The sequence below is a fragment of the Lucilia cuprina genome, chromosome X (genome assembly GCF_022045245.1).
Source record: "Lucilia cuprina isolate Lc7/37 chromosome X, ASM2204524v1, whole genome shotgun sequence".
In the NCBI taxonomy this organism is placed as follows: Eukaryota; Metazoa; Arthropoda; class Insecta; order Diptera; family Calliphoridae; genus Lucilia; species Lucilia cuprina.
In genome coordinates this window covers 13349921-13369080 of record NC_060949.1, presented here as the reverse complement: position 1 = coordinate 13369080, position 19160 = coordinate 13349921, and the positions used below count along the sequence as shown (strand labels likewise).

General features: G+C 31.2%; 1 long non-coding RNA gene across 1 annotated transcript in view; it reads left to right on the top strand.

Annotated features, from left to right (window-relative positions):
• The window catches only part of LOC124421458, a 67378-nt gene extending 48427 nt beyond the window's left edge, over positions 1 to 18951 (top strand). Inside the window, exons 3-4 of the long non-coding RNA XR_006941671.1 lie at positions 17827 to 18060; positions 18898 to 18951. This is a non-coding gene — a long non-coding RNA (uncharacterized LOC124421458). The remainder of the gene's footprint in view (positions 1 to 17826; positions 18061 to 18897) is intronic.
• Positions 18952 to 19160: the final 209 nt, after the last annotated feature.

Genomic DNA, 19160 nt, shown 5'->3' with positions numbered 1-19160 from the left:
AATTATCAAGTTATCTTAATTATTTATGATAACAATAAATAAAAATGTATGACCGACACTTTAGTGGGGAGGGTATATTGAGTTTGTGCTGATGTTTGTAACGCACAATAATATTGGTCCTATACCCACTTTAAAGTATACCAATCGGCTTAGAATCAAACTACACGTCGCAATTTTTAAAATAATTCAATGAAATTTGGTATATAATCTTATATTGTCCCAGGGACGAAGCCTATTGAAAATGGTTAAGATCTGTCTATTATTTCACCTAACCCCATACAACTGAACCCCCGAATAGGGCTTGTAAACCTTGTAATCAAACTACAGATCGCAATTTTGGAGATAATTCAATGAAATTTGGCACATGATCTTTTATGGTATCGTAGACGAAGCCTATTGAAAATGGTTAACATTGGTCCATTATTTCACCTAGCCCCCATACAACTGAACCCCGAATAGGGCTTGTAAAACTTGAAATCAAACTACAAATCGCAATTTTGGAGATAATTCAATGAAATTTGGCACATGATCTTTTATGGTATCGTAGACAAAGCCTATTGAAAATGGTTAACATTGGTCCATTATTTCACCTAGCCCCCATACAACTGAACCCCTCGAATAGGGCTTTTAAAACTTGTAATCAAACTACAGGTCGCAATTTTGAAGATAATTCAATAAAATTTGGCACTCGATCTTCTATTGTACCAGAGACGAAGCTTGTTGAAAATGGTTTACATCGGTCCATTATTTAACCTAGCATCCATACAACTGAATCCGACGAATAGGGCTTTTAAGTTCATAATTGTGTTTAATACACTTGTATCTGGACAAAAACCTGCCAAACCAAGTTTTATACTAGCCTTGATGACTTAGAAACGATAAAGTTTAATAATTGCTTAAATTTTATATTTAACCTTAAATATATTTTTTTACAGACATCGAATATGTGAAATAACATATTTAGTCTCCCTTGGAATAAGCCGTGGCGTGGCGGGAGGGCTTAAGTACTTCTTAACTTTTAAAATATTTAATTAAAAACTTAGAAGGAAACTAATTATTCCGCGAAATGCACTGTGGTGGTCGGGCTTGACCGACTGTAACATTCTTACTTGTTTTGTAATATTTTTTGTTTAAAGCACCGAAAAAAATTTAGTTTGCCATATGAAAAAATATTTTCATATGGCAAAACAAAATGAACAACAACAACGCTAAACGAAATAAAAAACTAAATACACAAGGCATCTTAACCAACCGACATCTAAACATACAACCGAAAAACACAGAAAAACAAAAACAAAATAAACAACGCAATGACGCCAACAGCATCCAAACATACAAAAAATAAACACAGCTAAATAAAACCAAATAGATCTACACACATGTAGGCACTTTTGTTCTTTTCATAGTGATAAAGTGAGTGAAGATAAATATAAGTGAGTGAAGATAAATATGCCGAGTTAAATATGTAATGACGTAAAGAGTTACGTCATTACATATTTGCAAATATGTCTCACGTAGTTGAAAAATATGGGTTAAATACAAATTTGACATATTTCCAAATATGTTTTTGTATTTTCCCCGCATTTCTAGCAAAATTAATATTTTAAAAATAATTAAAAACCTCAAATGACAGGAAATTGATCCCCTACCCTTAAATTTAAATGCACATATTTAAAAAACGACATGTTTTGACTTTTAACACCTTTTCATAGTAGTTGAAAAATTATTCGAAAACCTTAAGTTTTTCCTCCATAAAATGCTGCAAACGGACGGGACATAGTTCAAATAAAAGGGAATCGAAATCTATTTCGAAATATATTTTCAAAAATTTGAATTTTTGATTTTTGTCGATTTTTTTCAAAATTTAAATTTTAACTTTTGCCCCAACCAAAAGGGGTAATAGGACGGGTCATACCTCAAATTGAAGGGAATCGAACCCTTTACCGTAACATTAATGTACATTTTCAAAAAATATTTTTTCGATTTTTGCCGATTTTTTCAAATTTAAAATTTTTCAAAATTTTAACTTTGGTCCCCACCAAACGGGTTAATGGGGCAAGTCATACCTCAAATTAAAGGGAATCGAATCCTCTACCGTAACATTTAAGTACATATTCAAAAAGAGGAAAATTCGATTTTTGACGATTTTTTTAAAATTAAAATTTTACAAAATTTTAACTTTCGTCCCCACCAAAAGGGTTAATGGAGCGAGTCATACCTCAATTTAAAGAGAATCCATCCCTCTACCGTAATATTTATGTACATTTTCAAACAGTGGAAAATTCGATTTTTGTGGAATTTTTCAAAATTAAAATTTTACAAAATTTTAACTTTCGTCCCCACCAAACGGGTTAATGGGGCGAGTCATACCTCAAATTAAAGGGAATCGATCCCTCTACCGTAACATTTATGTACATTTTCAAAAAGAGAAATTTTGGCGATGGGTTTGCTGATGGTTAGTGCAGCTTTTTGATCCGACGTCTGACCCAATTCCAATTTCGTTCATGTAAAATTAACAGCACGTCCTACGCCAGAACTCTAGAAATTAATTTTGTGCTTTTCATGACACAAAGTCCAACAAAAACTAAATTTTCAGCAAGAAAATGCTTTATACCCAACATAAGATTTTTCAAAAACTGGTTTAACACCAAAAATACACCTGCTTTAGAGTGGACAACAGTGCTAACTAGATGTAAAATCCACGGAAAGTCTTTAGGGAATACAACCCAATCGAGTTTACTTAGGAAATCAACGTACGAAAGCCTTAATTTACGAAAAAATGGAATTTCACAGGAATCATCAAATATTGATCAAAATATAATAAAAATCGGTATACTTTAAGGTGGGTATTGGACCAATATTTTTGTATGTTACAAACATCAGCACAAACGTATAATACCCTCCCCACTATAGTGGTGTAGGGTATAATAAAAAACAAAATACACAAGGCATCTAAACCAACAAACATCTAAACATACATTACGAAAAACACAGAAAAACAAAATCAAAATAAACAACGCAATAAAACCAACCTACATCCAAATATATTAACAGAATTCACAAAAATAAAACAAAATACACAACTCAATGACGCCAACAGCATCCAAACATACAAAACGAAATACACAGCTGAAAAACCAAATACATCGACACACACGTGACATCTTTTTCTTATTTAACAAAGCATGAAAAAATATGACATTTTTGATGAAATTTTCAGAGGTTGTCTCGGATTTTTGCTCATATCTCCGTTATTTTGCTGATTTTAAATAGCGATCTTCTCGAAAGTATGTCTAATAGAATTATTGAAGATTCGGATCTCGCCGATATCTGGGGTCCTCTAAAAACTGATTTCAACAAACACACAAACGGACAGACAGACGGACATAGCTTAATCAACTCCGCTACCTATAAGGATCCAGAATATATATACTTTATGGGGTCGGAAAATTATATTATAGAAATTACAAACGGAATGACAAACTTTATATACCCTTCTCACGAAGGTGAAGGGTATAAAATGTCTTGTTCAGACATTTGATGCTCTAATATTATGACGCACACGAACTGTTGTGCACTGCCTTGTTTTCACAAACACGTTGTTATGCAGTGCCACCCGACCTGAGTTTCGAAAATAAAAATTATTAAGGAATAAAACATTCTGGAATTTTAAGACCATTGATACAGTTTGGATTGAGACATTTCTTCAAAATTTCTGTCAGGGTTTGCGAATTTATTTGATCGAGAGTCGCATTATGTCTAGTAAATCTGGGATGTGGCTGTATATGGCTATATAACTCTCTTCCATCTCTGATAATAATTTGGTTTTTGAAGACGTTTATTGGAACATCTACGTGATGGATTAGATTACTGGAATGTTGTTGAGCGCTACGACCCGTATTTCCTCATTGTTCTGACCTACCTTCACCAGCAGTTACAGTTCCGGAACCTATTTCTGAGGCTGTAATTGTTCCTTCATCGCTCAACATGTAAATTTGGTCATGGTTCACCTCCAACCTAGATAGAGCGTCAGCCACAACGTTCGACTTTCCAGGTTTTTAGATAAGTTCGTAGTTGTACTCTTCGATTCTAGCCTTCCACCTTTTTAACTTACCATTATGATTTTGATTTCCAAAAGCATATGTTAAAGGTTGATGGTCGGTGAAGATTTTTACCTTTTTAGCACCATACAGATAGAATCGGAGGTTGTCTAAAGCCCAAACAATGGCCAACATTTCATTTTCATTCGTTGCGAAATTTTCCTCCGCTTCTCTGAGTGAGCGAGAAATAACGCAAATTTCTGTAAAATCTTGAGACAACACAGCTCTGATGGCATAGTTTGAAGCATCGGTGGTCAAATTGAATGCTTGGTCAAAATCAGGAAATGCTAATACTTCGGATGACAATAGCAAGGTTTTTAATTCGTTAAAAGCCTTCAATGCATCTTCTGTAAGATCTATTGTTACCTTTCTAGACGCGTTTGCTTTTACCTGTGAGTTCTCTCCCCTGGTGAGATTTGTTAGAGGTTTTGCGATCTTCGCATAATCCCTAATAAACTTCTTATAGTAAGAAGTCATGCTAAGAAAACTCTTCAAATCTTTTAGTGTTTTGGGAGGAGCCAAATTTTGTATTGCTTCAATATTATGAGGATCTGCTCGTATTCCATCTTCCGTAATTACGTATCCCAAAAAGGATACTTCAGTTTGCAAAAACTTTTCTAAATTTACCTTGAGGTGTGATTCCAGAAGTTTACTTAAAACTTTTTTAATATTTTTTAGATGGTCATCGACGTCACGTCCAAAGACAATGATATCGTATATATAGACGTAGCATATTTTGCCAATATATTCCTTCAATACGTCATTAATCATCCTTTGAAAAATGGAAGAGCATTTTTTATTCCAAAGGGAAGACGCAAGAACTCATATTTCCCATTTAGGGTAGAAAAGGAAGTTTTAGGAATATCAGAGTCCTTCATCGGAATTTGATGAAATCCTGATGTCAAGTCTAAAGTCGTAAAATATTTAGCCTTTCCTAAACTGGCTAATGTCGAATTAATATCCGGTATTGGATAAGTATCAGAAATGGTGACAGAATTCAATCTTTTGAAATCGATAACCATTCTGTATTGCTTTTCGCCATTTGTTTTAGGTTTTTTTGGTACGACCCAGACTGGTGAATTATATGGACTATTAGAGGTTCTAATGATATTTTAATTTAATAACTCAAAAATTTGTTCTTCAACTACGGGGCGCATGTTTGCTGGATAAGGATAGCTTTTTGTATATATAGGCTCGTCTGTAGAAGTTTTTATCTTAGCCTTAATTGTTGTTGTGACCATTTCGCCAGCCTCAAGTTCCTTTTTTGCTTCTGTAGGGACATTTTCATCTATAGAATTTATTTGCTGTGTATATTTGTCTTTAAGAAGTAAGTCTATACCGGGCCTAATGGTTAGTGTATTATTTTCCCTATTAATTATAGCACCTAGCTCTTTAAGGGTATCGTCGCCGATGATGCCATCAAAAGAATCTAAACTGGGAAGTATATAAAATGTGATAATAGAGTTTATTCCTACAGATTTGAAAAATTGTCCTTCGGTTTTCTCATTAATTTCTATAGTTCCAGCAGCTGTTTTCACGTGAAATAAATTTTTAAGTTGGGTGCCAGTTCCACATATGTGGGAGCCCACAAAATTTTTATTTGCTCCTGTATCTACAAGGAACTTTAATGGCACTCCAGTTTTGGTGACTAATTCTAAGTATGGAACGCTGGAAAAGAGGCTCCGGCCATAAAATTTATTTCAGGTGACTCATAAATATCATTGCTCTCAGAATTATTATTATCATTAGTCGTGATTTCATTAGGAATCTCATTGGATTCCAAATAGGTGTTGAATAGTCTTTGTTGTTTAAACGTGTTACAGATGATTTCAGACCTAGCTTTTCTCTTAAAAGCTGAAGGTCTATTCATATAATTAACATTTCTAGACTGCATTGATCTATCTACGTCCATTTTTTCGGCAGGTTTTAGCCCCAGTGGCCTTGGTGGAAGTGTTGAAGCGCTAGAAAATTTATACCTTCCTTCAGCTCCGTTTCAGTTCGAGGAGAACGGGGCGATTCGATTTCAGTCTCTATTGGAGAAAGACCAGAAGGACTTTCAATATTTCTAATCCTAGCTTCCAGAACCCTCATCTGGGCAATAGTACCATTCAGGGCCCCAGTCATTTCCACTACTTTTTTCTGTAACTCTTCCATTTATAATTCAACACAACAAACAAGCACAAGGTGATAACCAATAAGCAAAAAAAAAAAAAATAGACACAAAACAAGCAACAAAATGGGATATTCAAAAATATAGATAAGCACATACCCTTAAATCTGGATTCAATTCTAGGATTATTATTCGATAATTTTATTATTTTTACGTACTATAAAACGTTGGCGTACATGTGATTTTCTCTTTTATTTCTTCTAGAACGAAACGAACAAATATTTTATTATTTCAATTCTTAGCAATTTTTTGTTTAACCACTTTATTACTTTTCCAGTAATTTAAAGAATTAATGTTATTCACATTAAATTTTTAATTCTCATTTTGCTTTTATAATATTCTACGAAATTTTATTATACCCTACACCAATATAGTGGGGAGGGTATTATGCGTTTGTGCTGAAGTTTGTAACACCCAAAAATATTGGTCCTAGACCCACCTTAAAATATACCAATCGCCTCAGAATCACTTTCTGAGTCGATTTAGCTATGTCCGTCTGTCCGTCCGTCTGTCTGTGTGTCCATGTAAACCTTGTGCGCACGCTACAGGTCACAATTTTCAAGATAATTTGATGAAATTTGGCACATACTCTTTTTTGGCTCAAGGACGATCGCTATTGAAAATGGTTGAAATCGGTCCATTATTTCTCCTAGCCCCCATACAACCGTACCCCCCGAATCGGGTCTTTAGGCTCATAAGTACGTTAAATGTTTTATAATGTCAACGAAAATCAGCAAAAATTAGTTTTATAGAACAATAATTGATAATACTAATTTTTATTTTGATCGGGCCTTATTTGACCATAGCCCCCATACAGACTCCCCTTCAGAAAATGACTTGATGGTCAAAATTAACTTATAATTACTTATAAAAGGATTAAAATCTACATAAATGACTTTGTAGTAGACGTAAATTCATCTACCAAAATTTATAAGGATAGGTCCATATTTACCCCTTCTCCTCTATGAGCCCTCTTGTAGAAAATCTCTCTTTTTTGTCAACAATAAGTAAAAATATTCCACAATAAAACAAATTAAATGCTTTATTTAAAAAAAATTCAAAATTTTAACATACTAACTGGTGTAGGGTATCATATGGTCGGCAATGTCCAACTATAAATTCATACTTGTTTTTAATATATTAATTCAATTTAAGCTTCATATTTTTGTAATTATACCCTACACCACTTTAGTGGGGAGGGTATATTGGGTTTGTGCTGATGTTTGTAACATACAAAAATATTCGTCCACCTTAAAGTATACCAGTCGGCTTAGAATCATTTTCTAAGTCGATTAAGCTATGTCCGTTCGTCTGGCTGTCCATGTAAACATTGTGCGCAAGGTACAGGCCGCAATTTTCATGATAATTGGATGAAATTTGGCACACACGCTTCTTTTGGCCCAAGGACAAAGCCTATTAAAATGGTTAAAATCGGTCCATTATTTCGACTAGCCCCCATACAACCGAACCCCCAAAATAGGGCCTTTCGGCTTATAATTAATTTAAATTATCAAGTATGTTAACAAAAGTCGACAAAACTTAGTTTTATAGAACTTTAAATGACACTACCGATTTTTGTAATGATCGGGCTTCATTTGACCCTATCCCCCATACAAACTCCTCTTCAGAAAATGACTTAAAGGTCAAAATTCACTTACAAACACTAATAACACTTTTAAATTCTACATAAATAATATTGAAGAAGACTTAACTCTCCCTACCAACTTTTTTAAGGATAGGGCCATATTTTGCCCTACTCCCCTTTAAGCCCTCTTAACAAATCTCTTTTTTTTGCAAAAAAAAAAGTAAAAATATTCCGAAATAAAGTTAAAAAAACAAACCAAATACTTTATTTTTTAAATAATCCCCATTTTTAACATACTTACTGACTGGTGTAGGGTATCATATGTTCGGCTACGTCCGACTATATATTCATACTTGTTTTTGTTTTTCTGTGTTTTTCGTTATGTATGTTTAGATATCTGTTGGTTTAGATGCCTTGTGTATTTTGTGTTTTATTTCGTTTAGCGTTGTTGTTCTTTTTGTTTAGCTTTTGAAGTAATAATAATGTAGTCGTTAAAAAATTTAAAATTTATAAAAGATGTTTAAAATACACTATGGTGAAGGGTATATAAAATTCGGCACAGCCGAATATAGCACTCTTATCCAATTTCTTCATTGTTAATTTTTATTATTATATCACTGTTCAGTTTATGAATTAGTATATTTCAGTCTATTGTCTCAAATGCTCAAAATCTAAGAATATTGCTATAATTTTATTATTTTTTTCAATTATTTTCCATCTGTTAATTACGTAATTCAACGCGGTTTCACAAGAGTATTTTTTACGAAATCCAGATTGATATTTCGAAAAAAGATTATTATTTTCAAAGTATTCTTCTAGCTGTGTCTTTACAACCGTTTCTATTATCTTTTCGAAAATTTTCAGTATATTTATTGATCTGAATTCTTCACATTTTATGGTTTTGTTCACCTTCTCAATTCTTGTTACCATAGATTCTTTCCAATTATTCGGAAAAATTTCTGTTTGTAAAGATGTATTAATTTTTTATAATATTATATATCCAATTATATTCCAGTTATCCAAAATTGATTTCGTTTTTACATTATATTCTGGTTTACTTTTTCTTACATATATATTTTAATTCTTGTATATTTATTGCATGGAATTTAAATCTAAAGTTTATCACAGGTACTCGATTTATATATTGCACATTATCTATACTGTTTCTTATTATTTTTACACTTACTATAAAATAGTTATTGAATCTATTGGCTATTTGGTAATTTTCCATATATTCTATATTATTAAATATCACAGTTTTAATCACAGATTGTTCTTTTTTTATAACTAAGTTTTTTTATTTCGTTCCACATTTGCTTCTGATTTTTTGTATTATTAATTTTATTATTGATATATTTATTCTTTTCCGTTTTTATTTTATTTTTATAAATGTTTCTTATTATTTTGTAGTTATTCCACGCAATAATTGAATTTTCTCTTTTTGCTATATGATACTTTATAATTTTTTGATGTTTTATTGATTTTAATTTATTATTAAACCATTTCGTATCACTATCATTTACTTTTACAGTTTTTTTATGTGTAAATTTCTTTATAGCTCTTTCTATACATTCATCGAAATATTTACCATTATTGTTAATATCATTGTTTTCATCTATATTTTGTATTTCAATAACCTCGTTATTAAAAGTATGTTTATTATATTTAAAACTTGTTATTTCTTTATATTGGTTATCTTCATGTTTCACATGATTACAACTAAAAACTATATCTATAAATTCATGATCCGAAATTGTATTTTTCACATTATTTTTAACATCAATTGAAGCACGGATGCGAATAAGGGCGTAAAGACCACCTTTTCAAAATCGCGTTTTTTCGCATAATTATATTAAACTAACCTTTTTACATCTATTCATAAAAAATAAAGTCCCCTTTTACTGGTTCTCACTTAATCCGGGATATACGAACTTAATAACATGTTTCTAGGTTCAATATTATAGAAATTTCAAAAAGTACCTTTTGAAAAACGAAAAAAGTACCAATAAGTCCCCTTTTATGGGTCCTTACTTAATCCGGGCCATACATACATAATTACATGTTTCTAGGTTTAATATCGTAGAAATTGCAAAAAGTAGTACCTTTTGAAGAACGAAAAAGTACCAAAAAGTCCCCTTTTATGGGTCCTCACTTAATCCGGCCATACATACTTAATTACATGTTTCTAGGTTCAATATTGTAGAAATTGCAAAAAGTACCTTTTGAACAACGAAAAAGTCCCTTTTTATGGGTCCTCACTTAATCCGGGCCATACATACTAAATTACATGTTTCTAGGTTCAATATTGTAAAAATTGCAAAAAGTACCTTTTGAAAAACGAAAAAGTACTAAAAACTCTGCTTGTTTGGGTCCTCACTTAATCCGGGCCATGCATACTTAATTTCATGTTTCTAGGTTCAATATTATAGAAAATTCAAAAAATACCTTTTGAAGAACGAAAAAGTACCAGAAAGTCCCCTTTTATAGGTTCTCACTTAATCCAGGCTCTACATACTTAATTTCATATTTCTAGCCAATAACAAAACATTAGTGCTGCTCTCGCTCTGCTACTCTTGCTCTGCTGCTCTTGCTCTGCTTTGCTTTTATAAACAAATTACAATAACAATATTTACCGTATTGTTATGTATTTTGTTTTTGTTTTTTGCAGTTTCTGTCTGAGCATGAATAAAAAATCTAAATTTTATATGAAATTTTCAGAGGTTGTCTCGGTCTTTTGCTCATATCTCCGTTATTTATGGACCGATTTTGCCGGTCGTATGTCTGATAGAATTATGGAAGTTTCGGATCTCGCAGATATCTGGGGTCTTCTAAAAACTGATTTCAACAAACATACAGACAGACAGACAGACGGACATGGCTTAATCATCTCCGCTACCTATAAGGATCCAGAATATATATACTTTATAGGGTCGGAAAATTATATTATAGAAATTACAAACGGAATGACAAACTTATATATACCCTTCTCACGAAGGTGAAGGGTATAATAAAATACAAAACTCACGCTTAACAAGTAAGAGTGCTATATTCGGCTGTGCCGAATCTTATATACCCTTAACCATAGTGTATTTTAACATCTTATAAATTTTTTCCCGACTACATTATTATTACATCAAAAGCTAAACAAAAAGAACAACAACGCTAAACGAAATAATACACAAGGCATCTAAACCAACAGGCATCTAAACATACATAACGAAAAACAAAAATAACAACGCAATGACGCCAAAAGCATCCAAACCAAGGGTGCCCAAGCCCTATGCGCTTGGTACTCTTTTGTTTTTGTAAATGCGCTTAGCTATAGACAGTGTGTTTTCTATACACTTATATGCGCTTAACACTAGCAATACGTTGTTGTTGTTCTTAACAGTATACAAGCAAGAGTAAAACAACAACACTTTCGTATTTATTGCTGGTAAATATTGACGAGACGTAGATTTTGTTTTTGTTTATAGTAAAAAAATTGTTTTAAAAAGCACTTGGAAAAAAATTGTGTTAGTTTTAAATTTCAAACTTACATTATTCGCATAAAAGTTATTGTACAATAACTTACAATCTACTCTCATATAATTGAAAACGTTTTAAATACTTTTTTCTATTCATTAAAAAATATATTTGCAAAACAAAAGGAAAAATTATTTTATTTTAACAAAAAATGCAAATCATATTTTTTTGCTGTGTATTTTAAAAAAGTACACAGCTGAATAAAACCAAATACATCTACACGCACACGTGTACATCTTTTTCTATATTCAGTGTTGTTGTTGCTTTTTTAACAATTTTTTGATGACATTTTCAGAGGTTGTCTCGGATTTTTGCTCTTATCTCCGTTATTTACCGACCGATTTTGCTGATTTTAAATAGCGATCTTCTCGAAGGCATGTCTAATAGAATTATTGATGATTCGGATCTCGCCGATATCTGGGGTCCTCTAAAAACTAATTTCAACAGACAGACGGACATGGCTTAATCGACTCCGCTATCTATAAGGATCCAGAATATATATATTTTATAGGGTCGGAAAATTATATTATAGAAATTACAACCGGAATGACAAACATATATATATATATACCCTTCTCACGAAGGTGAAGGGTATAAAAAGTAAAATATATCAAATATCTTGGCTTTATTATCGATAAAGACTTAAAATTTAGAGAACATTTAGATTATATATGTAAAAAGATTGGCAAAAAATTGAATTTTTTAAAAGAATAAGAAATAAAGTATATAATAACAGCAATAAACATATACAACACAATAATAAAACCTCACTTTGAATACGGATCAACGATATTATATACATGCTGTACAATTTTACAAATAATAAGATTGCAAAAACTACAAAATAAGGCAATGCGGTCAATATTGAAATGTAATAGATATACCCCAATAGAATTTATGTTGAACTATTTAAGATGGATGAGCATAAAACAGAGACTAGAATTAAATACGCTAATATTTATAGAGAAAATGAACATAAAAATGCACCAGAATATTTATATGAACAGCTAAATTATGTTGGAGAGGCACAACCATACAACCTAAGAAATGTGCAAGACTTTAGACTACAGCGAGCAAGGACCTGTGCAATGCAAAGATCACTATTCTGGAAAGGATTAAACCTATATAATGATCTACACAGCTATATTAAAACTGAAACAAATTGTAATATGTACAAATCAAAAATTGTAGAGCGCTTAAGAAATAATATGTAATTTGTTATATTGTATTTGTAATTGATAAAGTATACTAAATACTAATAAAGATTTAATAATAATAATAATAATAATAATAATAATATTAATAATAATAACTAAAAAAACATACAAAGCAAGAAAACAAAACAAAAACGTAAACAACACAGTAATCCAGTGATGCCACATATAATCTTAAAAAATATTAAAATTTGTATCTGTATACATATGCATATATATTTTTATAATCTGAATTTTTAATTTAATTTTGATTAGGAATGCGAAGCTCCCTTTATGTACTCTAGTATTCATTCATTCTTAATACAATTTTTTCATAAATATGTACTTTTTTATGTTTATTTTTCACAAAAAATTAAGTTTTACCTAACTTCAGACACTCAATTAAATTTTGCAAATTAAGCTGCCGGAATAGAATTTTTCGTTTGAAACAAAATTCAATTCAGAATATATTTTCCTCACAAATTTTAATATCTTTATCTTTATTTTTTAATATAATATAAACATTTTACAAAAAATTTTCATCAAACGAATTCGCCGTACTTATGGTTTTTGACATTTACGAAAACCAAAAGCAATAACAAAATACACGGGAAATGTTGTTGTTGCAGAGCTGTCACCACCTTATCTGAATTCGCCTTGCTTTTGTCCGTACGCAACTGATCGTTATTAACTCTTTTGTGATCTTTGGGGTCACTAATATTTGATAATTGATTTTTAATAAGTAACTAGAGTACATAAAGGGAGCTCCGCCTCCCTAATCGAAATTTAACAAAAACTTTAGATTATAAAAATATATATGCAAATGTATGAAATGATATGTGTGGCATCACTGGATTACTTGTTTACTTTTTATGTTTTGTTTCTTGCTTTGTTTGTTTTTTATTCAAGTATACGTGCGTGTGACTTTGTATTAGTAACCACTTTAACCGCTTATAGCTTCCAAAATTCTGAACCGATCTGATCTAATATATATATTGTGCACGAAGAAATACCTTTAAAATGATGTACCTTTGGCCAAAATAGGATGTACACTGTAAGAGTAAAAGGGGTCACAAAAAATCGCTTTGCCTATTAATTATATAGATATATTTTCTGTAAAAATTTATGTTTATTAACTTTAATAATTTTATTATTTCATAATTTACAATAGGTATTTGTATTTGTATAAAAAAACGTTACTTTTCAAAAGTATATTGCGAAAATTAATTTTAATTTTATATATACCAAGGTATTATTTATTACTTTCAAGTTAAAATCTACATATGCAGAAAAACAAATTATTTTTGTTCTTACTTACATATTATTTATATATTATTTTTTCTGTGCTCCAAAGGGTTAATCTGTTTGATCAGAGAACAAATCCCAGTTACATTCCCAACGCATTGAGGATATTAAAAAATTAAGCTTATGTCTTAATTGTTTTTCAGCTCGGAATTGCAACAGCCAGAACAACTGTCTCCATTGTAACAGAAGACACAACCTTTACTCCATAAAGATTTCGAAACTTCCACAGACCTATCTGCCCCTGGTACAAGTCCTAATTTAGATCCAAATATCGAACCATATGTCACTCATTCTCATTTCATTACCTTTTACATGGTCAATACAGTCCACTAGTTCCGGAGCTGACATGGTTCAATCCTGTTTTCAACAAATTGCAAAGACGTTTTACTGGGGACAGCAATGGTTGATATCCGTTACTTAGATAAAAGTTTCAAGGCTAGAGCTTTAATTGATTCTGGATCAGAAGGCTCATTTATTTCCGAAAACCTTTTTAATTTCCTAAGTTTGCCTTCTACCCACACTAACGCTAATATTTTCGGCCTGAGTCATACTATGTCTGCTACTGTTCATGGCCAGTGTTCATTCGTACTGAATTCTCTTACTGATCCTAATATACGGTTGTCCATAACGGCTTTAGTGGTTCCACAGTTATCCATCCCAAACACTTGATCCTTTACAGTTTTTGAACCTTCCTTCTATCTAGTTGGCAGATTCAAAATTCAACAAAAGTTCAGAGGTAGATATTTTAATTGGTGCAGACCATCTTACCATCAATAATGCTGTCTGGAGTTATTCACAATGTCTGTGGATTATTAATAGCGCAACATACTGTATTTGGTTGGATCCTGTCCAGTCCTGTATTCAAGAGTTTCACAAATAACCAAACTATAGTCTCTAACTTTTGTGGAGTTTCCTTTGATACCCTTTGAACCCTTATTATTTTATTTGGCGGCCGAGCAGGGACGATCCTTAAAAAATAAAGGATCGCACTTAAAAATTGGTTTGGGTCGTGAGGATAGTGTTTTATTTTACTAATATTTAAATAAGGAAAAGAAGTGTGAAAGAAGAGTAAATTGAATAATTATGAAAATAATTAAATGAAACTGCAAGGTGTCCTCGAAATTCTTTGATCTCCCACTATTAACAGGTATGTAAGGTGTAAAAGTGAAAAAGAGCAATAACATTATAAAAAGTGACCAATATGGTAAAAAATTTGTTTATGTCACAAAATAAATAATAATAGAGTCCTCTGGAAAAATGTGCAACTTTCCTTCGAAACACCCTTTCCTTAATTGTGAAGATTACAGGGGGCTAAAGAGTGCTCCGGAAAACATCCTTGCAAGTTGCAGTTAACTTAAGAACCTGCACTACTGAGTGGGATTGGAGCTAACTCTTTTCGCATGGTAATAGGGTAAAGGTTGGGAAGGTTCATAGGGTGAGATTCACCGTGCATTAGTACGGCAGTATATGTTGAAGCAAATACGAAAAAAGATAACGCGATACTCCATCCACGGCTATAATTAAATAAAATAAATCACAATAAAATAAAGATTAGGCAATCAAAAAAAATATATAATAATAAAAAAATTCCTTAAAAGAAAACAAGTAAGAGTGCTATATTCCGCTGTGCCGAATCTTATATACCCTTCACCATAGTGTATTTTAAACATATTTTATAAATTTTAAATTTTTTCCCGACTACATTATTATTACATCAAAAGCTAAACAAAAAGAACAACAGCAACGCTAAACGAAATAAAACACAACATACACAAGGCATCTAAACCAACAGACTTATAAACATACATAAAGAAAAACACAGAAAAACAAAAACAAAAATAACAACGCAATGACGCCAACAGCATCCAAACCAAGGGTGCCCAAGCCCTATGCGCTTGGTACTCTTTTGTTTTTGTAAATGCGCTTAAGTTACGTTCACACCTATCAAATATTTGACTTTTTTATCAACCTACAAATATTTTCTTAGTGTGAACACAATGTGAACACCAAACATGAAACATTTTTTCAAATAAGTTAAAGAGTTTCTTATCGTGCTTTCAACCCCAATTTTTAAATAAATTCACTGTAATGTATTGATGGTGGGGAAGCTAGTTCCTATGCGCATTTCGCCGGTTGCTTGAGCCAGCTCATCAGGAAACCTTTCCCAATATTTTAGGAAAACTAGAAATGTCTTATGAAAGAATTATTTTAAACTCAATAAGAATTCAAAACGCATCTTTCACAAAACATTAAAGTTTTGACAAAACACCAACAATAACAGTGAGTTTATTTTTACTTACATTCCTTTCTACACTTGGCTGGTTGTTTTCCAACTCTAAATGCAGTTGTAAGGGAAAAAATAAAAACAAAATAAACAACTTCTATTTTGTTGTTTTTTTAAAAAACAACAGAATAGGGTATTCAGTTTTAAATGCACGGGCACTTGCAAATTTAATTTAAAAATTGATTTCGGGATTTTTATTATTTTTTCAAAATTTTTTTTATTTCATAATGTGCTTAAAATGAGTATTTCTATTTTGACGTTTTGTTTGAAGAAACAAAGCCAAACACAATTCAATACAAATAGTAAAAGTTTGTTTGCCCGGTGTTCACATTACAACAAATAATTTCCTGAAGCAATTGACGGATAAAACAGTAAAAAAACAAGATTTTGTTTGCAGCCCAGCAAAATCTTTACTTACCCGGTAAGTAGGCAAGTAATATTGGAGAAAAGTGTAAGTAGTTACTTTTTGGGTGAATAACTACTTATTTTTGTTCGACGATGACCAAAAAATAACTGGTTACAAATCTCATTACCCGACTTTTCGGATTTAAAACTGGTTTTACAGTTATCTTTTAAGTTTGTTCGCTATAAGCCCGGAAATAACCAAATTATAAATAATTTTCATTAAATTACATATCTATAAAATTGAAAATTATATGCATTAATATAATAAATAATTGTTTAAATAAATTGAGTAATAAATTAATTAAATAATTTCTCAATTAATTACTAAACTATAGACTAGATTATACCCTATAACTAGACTATAAACAATACTATAAACTAAACATGAAATAAATCTTGCATTTGTTTGACGCAACTTTATAAATATTTTATAACAAATATTTGGACCAAATATTTTACAGGTCTGAACGTAGCTTTAGCTATAGACATTGTGTTTTCTATACATTTATATGCGCTTAATACTAGCAATACGTTGTTGTTGTTCTTAACAGTATACAAGCAAGAGTAAAACAACAACACTTTCGTATTCATTCCTGGTAAACATTGACGAGGCGTAGATTTTGTTTTTGTTTATCGTAAAAAAATTGTTTTAAAAAGCACTTGGAAAAAATTTGTGTTAGTTTTAAATTTCAAACTTACATTACATATTTGTTAAATTTCTAAAACTATGATTTATATCTATTTTTATTTTCTAAGTACAATTTTTATTATGCTATTGTTATTATCCTTGAAACTTTAGCAAATAATGCTCTAGACTGTTATGTTGAGGCTGTCCAAGTTTTATATAATAAAATAAATAAGAAGTATATATATACTTTCAACTAAAATATATGAATATATGCCCTTATTCCATTTTAGCAAAATTTCAAGTATTAATTTTGGCAAGTTGTGACTCGAATTTTTTACTGAGTTTTAGCACAGGGATATATGTGAGTTATATTTATGCATATATGTGAAAAAAGTAGGAAAAAATGCCGATTTTAAAGTTTTATGATGTTTTTATCGTCTCCTGTAAAATTTCCCAAATGGTTTATACGCCCTTATTCGGCTCCATGCTTCAATTGTATTCATATTTGTTATAATATAGTCAATTATTGTATTTGATCTTTTCGTTATTCGAGTATATTCTTCAACTATTTGTTTTAGGTAATTATCGTTCAATATTTTCTCAATTCTGCTTTTATATATTCCATATTTAGACCAATCTATGTTAAAGTGTCCTGCTATTAATATATCACAATTGTTTTCGCCAATTTCTTCAATAACATCATCAAAAATATCACAGAATTCTGCCAGGAAATAAATCTGGCATTTCTAAACGGCTGATCCGATCGGGATAAAATTTGGCTTGAGCGTAGCCAAGAAGTATTCGAGTATAAGTTTTGAAGATGAACCCTGTAGATGCCCCAGGGACGGCGCTGTGGCGGCTCAAGGTAGGGTACCTACGACATGTAAAATTTTTAAACTCGTGCCATTTTTTGTTTTTCACCCAAATACAAAGAAAAAAACCATGCTTGGACATACTACTTATCTCTTATAATATCCGAGTTATAGGCATTTAAAAATTTAGAGATACAAAATTTACCATACCTTGGTCCGCCTTTTTTGAATACCGGGCGTAATTTTGGACCGATTTTTCAATTTTCTCTTGTTAGTTAGACAGCAAAAATTCCAATAATATACAAAAAATTTCAGATCAATATCATTTACAGATCCAAAAATATACGTTTTTTTAATTTAAAAATTCAAAATATTTTAGATTTTTGCCGTTTTTTGCCAAAAATGTGTCTTAACTCTTTTATTAATAAAATAAAATTTTCTTTAAGAACATATAACAATTTTATAGTTTTCTAAATGTTATCTTTACGCAGAACGTGTTGGCGTAAAAAACTTGTCCTATTTTTTGAAAATGTTGCCACTGAGTCCTTCCGAATATAACCTATTTTTTATCAAAACTTCAACTTTGGGCGACATGTTCTAAAATCCCAAAGCTGGGATCAGAAAACTGTAAGCAGTTTTGGAAACCTCAATACGTTTTCTATTTACTCCAAAAGTATTTTCCCAGCCCTGAAAGAAATGTGGACCCTATGGGCAAAAATGTAAAAAATCCCATTTTTGGGACTTTCATTCCTATTTTTAAGAATTGCGGGATGCCCTTTGACCTTTTCAATTTTTGCATTTTCTTATTTGAAATGACAAATTTAACAAGCGTTGAAAATTTCATATATTTACCTATTTTCTATTTGTTTGCTTATCCTTATAATTGAAAGGTATTAATGATGAAGTCCTGTCTTTCGAAATTTCACCACTTCATGCCAGAATACGATTTTTGGATTACTTTTTACACATAGCATACGACCTCAAATATAGAAGTGTGCCAGAGAATCTTACTAAATCAATAAAAAATAATGAAGAATTGAAAGAACTGAGAGCTGCGGAAAAAAGTAGAATCCAAGAAGAATTTAAAGTTCAGGTGGGATTAAACATCGACAAACCACTACCAAGTTGCGGTAGTACAAATGACGGTAATACG